Raw genomic sequence first — 8,386 nt, forward strand, 5'->3', positions numbered from 1 at the left:
AAATTTCATATCATTTATTGAATCAAAAATATCAAAGGCGGAATACGATAAAAATTCTTGGACAACAAGACATGAATTGATTATTAGAGATAATGTAGAGTAATTGTTATATAGAGTGAAACAATGAAAAATTACTAGAGTGCGACATTTACTCAATCATAATATAAACGGTGAAGACACGTATTAAATTTCGTATTTAGTTATAACAATTTGGCACAATGTTTTCCACTATGCGGGTCGCTTGAGCGCAGAAAAGCGGTTCTATCCGCAGCACCCAGAGTCAAACCAGAAGTTTTGTTTGAAACCGCAATAGTCGTTGGCGCTCGAGTTGAGTCGAATCGAGTCAAGTACGAGGCACTGAAGATGGCCTTACTGTAGAAGTCGAAATAAGTATCTGTCAAAGGTACAACCAAGTGGTGGAATTAAATGGAATTGTACGAACTCGTCTTATGGCAAGTAAAGGGGCTCCCACAATGATGAGCGCAGCGGCGCGTTTTGACAGTTAACCCATGTATTTTCTGTCAAAACCTGCCACTGCGCTCATCATTGTGGATGGGCCATAACTTTGTAGAATACGGCAATATTCTGAAAATTCCAGATTTGAGATATTTAACCTATCAGTTTATTTCTTAAACACTAGCGCCGCTAAGCGATTGTGTTTAAAACTAAACTTGCTTGCATCATGACGGTTTTCACCACCCGAACAACTTTGTGGAATACGGCAATATTCTAAAAAATGCAGTTTTCGAAATATCTAACCTAGCATAATGGTTTTGACCACCCGAACAACTTTGTAGAAGGCGGCAGAATTCTAAAAATTACATATTTTGAGATACCTGACCTATCGGGTTATTTCCAATACACTAGTGCCGCCAAGCGTTTGTATTATTAACTAAACTTGCTCGTCATGATGGTTTTAATCTTGGTTTTAATCATCTGAACAACTTTGCAGAAGACGGCAATATTCTTAAGATTTCAACTATCGAAATATCTAACCTTTTAGGTTATTTCCAATTCACTAGCGCCGCCAAGCGGTTGTATTTCAAATTAAACTTGTTTTCGTCATGATGGTTTTGACCTCCCGAATAACTTTGTAGAAGACGCCAATATTCTAAAAATTCCAGATTTCGAGTAACTAACCTATCAGGTTATTTCATATGCACTAGCGCCGCCAATCAGTTGAAATCCAAACTAAACTGACCTCCATCACAATGGTTTCGATGATGAATAACCGAAGAGTTTTTCAGAAGGCGGCACATTTTTTATTTATGCGTTACTCTTTATTTCCGTGTGATGGTTTGGCAACGGTTGGAGCGGGTCGCCAAATTTGCCAACTCGCTATTCACCGAAGGTTGCGTTTACATTTCCCAAACCCGTTTACCAACGACCGGTGCGAGTTCGCGTCATGATAGAGGTTGCTATTTTGGCTTTATTTACGCACTGGTGGGGATCGTCTAACACAGAAAAAAAATTCCGTGTGGTAAAAAATCTCAGGACTAATGCACTGAAAATAATTGAGGCTTTGGTCCGATTCGTGAATCAAAATCGAATAAGCCATTTTAGGGCCGATGCCCACGTAGCGTTTTTTCAACGCTGCGTGCACGTGGCGTTGAAAAAACGCAGGTGTGCATCGGTGCGGCGACGCTGCGTTACCGCTTTTTCCCGATGCACACATGCGTCATTTTACCGCCGTGTGCACACAGCGTTAAAAAGACGCTACGTGGGCATCGGGCCTTATGAGACAGGTTCGAACAGCTGATCGAAATTTTGAGTGGACGGCTCGGTCTTTGTTTTGGTAAATTTGCATGCAAACCATCATCATTTCGTCATCATCATCATCATTTCATTCCATTTTCGCAAATGTTCCTTGTAAAATGTAAATATTAGTGTTTGGTCTCCTGTCACTTGAGCTTTCTATAAAATGGCTTATTAAACTTAAAAGTGACAGTTCAAAAATTTCCAAATAACCCTGCTCGCAGAGCAAGATTACTTTTGACAGATATTGAATCATTTTTGATAGATGTTTTGTTGGTCTTGCTGGGTAGCACCAGCCATTCTTATGAGCGGGGGATTTCATAATTTCCGAACTGTCACTTTTAAGTTTAATTCGAGTTTAATTCACGAATCGGACCAAATCCTAAAACGCTCGATTAGGGTCTGTTCAAATATTAAGTAAGGCAATAGGGGGTGGGGGGTTGTTTTATTTTTGTTATGATTTGTTACGCAAAATATAGGGGGTGGGGGTCCTTCGAGAAATTGTTACGCGTAACAATTGAGAAAAGATATTTAAATTTTTCAAAAAATATTTATTGTCGCGCTTATCTTTTTCTAGACTTTCGCGGTGGTCTTACTTTCGCAGGCTCGACTGCGAAGGTAGACGTCAAGATAGCCGCCGGGTTAAAAGATAGGGAAAATTTTCCCTCTCAAAACAAAACCTCGCCAAAAGACAGCAGTACTCGATTGTATTAGTGAGAGGCAACCGGAGTCACTGAGTACATGGAGAGTGTTTATCATGACAAGTGCATACGGTGGGTAAGATTTTTATTGACTCTGTCGTGTTTAGTGATTGTTGCGATTACCTGAGAAGCAGCCAGCAGGACGCCGCAGTATTCTATATTTTCTCGAGATGCATAATATTGTCTTCAAAATAGCAGATGGGGCGATTCACTTGTGTATTTTCTATTCAGTCTGACGTATTGTATCATGTATTTTTGTATTTTTTGTGTATTTTCACGTATTAGATGTAATAATGCATTAAGTTGAATAAAAGTATTTTTTGTGCAGTAATGTTGTATTAGTGTATTTTTTTAACTTCAACGGATTAAAATCGAATATTCGTACATGTTGACATCGATTTTGACTTTCAACGAAACAAGTGTTTTCTCGGAGAAATAATAACTAAATATTTAATTTACCATATTATTTATGAAATTATTTACGATCTTTCATTATTAGCTGTTTATTTATTCTTCAGGTTTGTCATAAGACGAGTTTGTACCAAGGGGCACGACACTTCCGCTTTTTTAGAAAAAAAATCACTAAAAAACCCTATCAAACTAAACCCTTTTTTAATATCCTATCTAATTCGTCCAAGCGTGCACTTTCATGGCATATCTTTTAATATCTGTTTCTAACCCTTCATATTCCTTCCAAGCATTTGTCAAAATTTGACAAATCAACTCAGATATGACAAAGCAAAACGATCCGATGAAACAATACAAAAGAGATACACAAAAACAAACATGATTTTTTTTCTTGAGCAAGGGTAAACGGAAATCAGACACCTGAGGAGGTTCACGGGTAGTGTGGGGATAGGTATGATATTATTTCTCACCCGACCCACTAAAACCAAATCCGAGATCAAACTTTTCCACTGGTCCGTATAACCGGTCGGCACTTTAAAAAAACACCAGGAAGGACTATCAAAAACGCTCATACTTATGCTAACGCACAAGGCATTATAAAACACACAGCATCGACTTCCAGGTGTCAACTTCGCCCCCCTCCCGAATAAAAAGTACAATAAAAAAACAATAACTTTGATTGTTACAATACGAAAGAATACATTAAAATTACAATAAAAAGTAATGTGAGTATTACATTAAAAATACAATACAATATATTGTGCTATACCATACAATTTATTGTTATTGAGACTTTTACAATAAAAAAGGTGGGTTGTTAGTTACCGTAACAATAAAAAAATCCCTTTTTTCTCATACATTTTAGAACACAAAACAATTATTTCTATTGTTTCGATATTGTTATAGTTCTTTGACCAAAACTATTACATTTATTGTTAATCAATTGTTTTTCTAATAAAAAAGGCTTATTGTTAATTAATTGTAAAACAGTAAAACGTAGTTTTTTTCGTGGAATTATTGCTTAATAAATGTAAATAGAATATATTGTCAATGAGATTATACTACGGCATGATGTATACTGTAATGTCAATTTTATTTCCTCAACTCAGCATATAACACTAATAACTAGAAGTTTTTATATATATAATGATACAAGTAATAGTATATATATAATGATAGTAGTTGATAAAAACAATTGATGCCGAATCCAGCAAATTTTTCTTTTGTTTCTTTTTCTGTTATGTATATTCTCGTAACTGTTATATGATTTCCAATCGTTGAGTGATTGCTGCATAAACAAACATGCACCTATGTATGGTTCAAAAAGTTTAAGGGCGCTGATGTTTGGACAAGCATAAATACAAATATTCTTTTGTTACATAAACAATAATCCGCGTAAAAATCAAATCGCCCTACCATCAATGCAATATATTATCTACGTAATGAACATTGCAATTTACGGTTAATCAGCGAGCGTTAACGGACGCTATTCTATAGATATATATCATATATATATCAACTAATTTTTCTTTTCCTACCGTAGTTTCAACAAATCTCTTCTCTATTTGCTATTCGATATTCTTTAGCAATGCATTATCTAATTTCATTCAACTTCTTGCAGCTACACCGTTTGGTCGAGCACTTCGATTGAACACTCTATGTAAAGCGGAAACTAACTGAAAGCGGAAGAAATATTCGCTTGAAGTACTGTAGTTTCAGGTGTTTTCGTCCCATCTTCCTTTTTATGGCCGATTCCCGGATACACACACCGACCTATGCAAAAAAGAAACGTGAGTGAGTTTTAGCATCGAAAGGATATTTTTGGGACAATTTCTGTTTTTTCTTAGTATGTTACGAATGGATAAACAAAAAAAGGAACAAGAACAAACTTACTTTGAACCAAGAGTTACGACACACATTTTTCCAAGCAAAAAAATCCTGCTTGCTAAACATGCAATGAAAATACCATTTTCAACTTACCCTTTTCTGCTTTCATTGCGAGTGGCCTTGAAATCTAGATTGTCCTCTTGGTCTGAGTAGCTCAATTCCGGTTTACCTTCCTGTTTTCCTTCGTAGTCATCCTCGACGACGTGTGTACCAACTTGGCGCTGAGCAAACAATTTTGTTGCCTACATAAATATGTCCAGTTCCGTATCTCCTTCATGAGGCATTATTATCCAAAAAAATCAGGTGGAGCTCCTTGTATTCCAGCATGCGATTTAGTTGCCTCAGCACAGCGTGTGATTTGCAAGGCGATACAGAATTTTTTCATGGTCGATTACAGTAGCGCATCGGACACCATTAAAAGCTCGATGCACACGTAGTCCCCGCACCAATGCACACCTGCGTTTCTTCAACGGCACGTGCACGCAGCGTTGAAAAAAACGCTATGTGGACATCGGCCCAAAGATGACACCTTTACCTAGGAAGCCTTGACGGATTTGAACTCCCGTGCATTCGGAGATTTGCGTCAACTTTCCTTCCGAAGACCACGTTAACACCAGGATTAAAGAAAAATTAACATTATTCTATTTCGTGGCCCGCCGGTGAAAATTTCTCGTTCATCCGAAAGTATTCTTCACCCTCGCTCAGGCGGTCAAAGTTCCACTTCGGCCTCGCGGTTTGTAATCTTTTCGATTAGTAACTAGTTCAAATTTAAACGTAAGCTGTCCCTAGCTTTCGCGACGGTACTGCATCGTTTGAATTCTACGTCTGTTTTAAATGTTTATATCTGAGTAGCGGGAAATTATAAATGCAAATCTTTTACTCCTCCTCTTGCTCCTCCTTATTATTCAGCTGTATGTTGTTTGTTAAATCGAACCTATTTTGTCGTTTGCTGTAATTTTAAACCTGTTCTTTCTGAACCTAAGCCTTTAAGTTTAGGTGACGTATCACAAATCGCACACGTTGGACGTTGAAACAATTTTCCGCTCTGGGTAGGATTGGGGAGCGGTGGTTGAGCGAATGACTATAACGTCACGCTCACCTCCAACCACTTTAGTCGGGGTGATGTTCCTCCCGGTCGCGATCGTCATTGAAGATCCGGTCAATCATGTCTCTCGCCCGGTAAATGTTCGATCCCCATCATCGACACATTGTTCTGGCCGTTCCCGTTGCACTGCTTGCCTATCGGCACCGACACCCGGCAGCGGTTCTGAATTTCGCGGATTTTGCAGCCGCCGTCCGATGATGAACTACACCTTTTTGGCATCGTCAAACGCAGGATTCTCACAATCTTGTAAATTTCTGGAAATTAGATAACAAGTTTTATATTATAATTGAAAAGATAATCTTTTTTGTCGATTTGCCTACCTGCATTCTCTTCAAGTAACAGCACAAATTTTCGTCAATATTAGAAAACAAAACAACAAACAAAAATGTGGCAAACAACAAAAAATATTGTAAATGTATTATATGTACAATACACATTTTCGAAAAAATATAAATTATTGTATTTTTATTGTAAATACATTAGATGAGTTTATTTGTTCGAAAAATCATACAATTCGTAAACAATATTTTCTATTGTTTCCCATGAATTTTATTGTTTTTGTATAGTTTGCACTAGCAACCCTATAACCAGAGACCGGCGGAGTGAAAAACTGTCGAAATGGCAACGTATGAAAATGCATGAAATCGTTGTAGTGTACAAATGAGTTTGATTAAAAATATGTTTTAAAAAATTAATTAACTTAGGAGACACAGGCATCAGAGTAGTTAAAGCCAAATTATTGATGATAATAAATTCAGTCTTAAGTGATATTTGAGCACGGCAAGTCAAGTGTCTTTCAATAGCTCCAAATGGAGCTGAACAATTCGGATGCCTCCGAAGATGGCGTCAGTATATCCGCCGATTGGAGGGGTTCCGGTGACGAGGCTCCCGTCGAGTTCAGCGTTCTCCCATCGGTAGATTCTCCATCCAACTTCCGGCGTGGATCATTCAAATCAGGTTCCGCTCCTGTTCCGCAACACCGTGCCAAGCTCCGACGGTATGCGACTGACGAATCTAGCTGGAGGATCGAGGAAGATTTCTCCTGCAAACAACTTGTCGCGGCACAAAGCGTTAGGTGAATTTAAAATGGGGACGTTCAAACCCACTTGAAGAACACTATAGCGAATTGCAGTATTTCTTCCCAGTAACGGTCTAGCGTCGGCAATGACGTAGAATTTTTCAAAAAATGTAGGGCGATCTTCAGAAACTACCAACTCCGCAACAAATGTGGCTAGAACATTGATGTTTCTTGAAGTAGCATATCCTTTGAGATTTTTATCTGATCCTTCTGTTATACAGTAAAGAGATCTGGATGACACGTTGCATTTTTTTAAGAGATTGAACGTATTTGAATCAATTGTATTAACTTCTGCCCCCGAATCGATCAAAAATGATATAGCACAATTGGCGATATAACCAACAATGACACAATTACAATCTTTTTTGGAAATATTGATTGCATGAAACGATTGTTAACAGTCTCAAGGTATAAAGCTATCGCACTTTCGGAGGTGCATAGTAAGAGACAATTCACTATCGTGCTCTGGGAGGTACATAGTGAAGTTACTTGTCCTTCATATTCTCGAGCAAAAGTACTTTAGTATCTGATATGATCGTTATCGAATCGAATATTTTTTTTCAAAAAGCTATGATACAGTTACTTTGAGTTGTGATACGAAAAATATTTAGAGAGAGACTAGACCTAAAATACTTGTTCGTACTGATTGCGGTCCCTCTATATTCAAATCTCTTGAAATAAATTTGTTTGTTCTTCTGCTATACTAAAATTGGTATCTAATTTTTATTTATTAATAGAGCTCAAAAGAAATCAATAAAACAGCGAATGAAGTTATTAAAAAAAGCATTGAAAAAACAGACAAAAATAAGTGCGACTTTAGCAGAAAAACTTAAAATGTCATCAGAAACGAGGCAGCGTTCTCAATGTGCAACGGTTTCCAATACTGACGATTTCCGCAATGTCATGAATTCTACTTCTAATGAAATGCCAAATACAAGACATAATAGTGTTTCGAATGAATCTTCATTACTCAGTTGCATGAATAACTTTTCAATCGCATCCCTCAATGTTCCGGAATGTAAATCCCCTGATGGAGATGAAGAGATTGACAGAAAAACGTTTGAGAAATGGAAAGACATGCTAGAAGCTTCTATACAACTAGTTGGAGTTTCAGATGAATCAACCAAAATGAGAATTTTCAAAATCAAGGCAGGTTTTAAGCTACTTGATTGCCTTGATGGTACAGTATCTGCCCATGATTTTCCAAACCCAGTGACGCATCCATATTCCAATGCTATGGCAAGATTAACAAGTTTGTTCAGCTCACGTGACTACTGTCTAATGCAACGTCAGAAGCTGCGATCAATTACTCAAAACGCAGATGAAACGGATTTGAAATTTGTCAAACGGGTGATTGCGGCTGCTAAGCTATGTAACTTCGGGGAGGAACAATTACTGGAAAATGTAGTATTTATAATACAATCGTCTGCGGTTAACATTAAAGTTCGGGAA

General features: G+C 37.5%; 1 long non-coding RNA gene across 1 annotated transcript; it reads right to left on the bottom strand.

The window, feature by feature from the left end:
- Nucleotides 1-3,635: 3,635 nt before the first annotated feature.
- Nucleotides 3,636-6,423, bottom strand: LOC134208333 (uncharacterized). Its single transcript, XR_009978618.1, has 3 exons — nucleotides 6,177-6,423; nucleotides 4,845-6,110; nucleotides 3,636-4,637 (listed from the first exon to the last, which is right to left on the bottom strand). It is a non-coding gene; the product is annotated as an uncharacterized LOC134208333 (long non-coding RNA).
- Between the last annotated feature and the right edge of the window lie 1,963 nt (nucleotides 6,424-8,386).

Source organism: Armigeres subalbatus, chromosome 1 (genome assembly GCF_024139115.2).
Source record: "Armigeres subalbatus isolate Guangzhou_Male chromosome 1, GZ_Asu_2, whole genome shotgun sequence".
NCBI lineage: Eukaryota > Metazoa > Arthropoda > Insecta > Diptera > Culicidae > Armigeres > Armigeres subalbatus.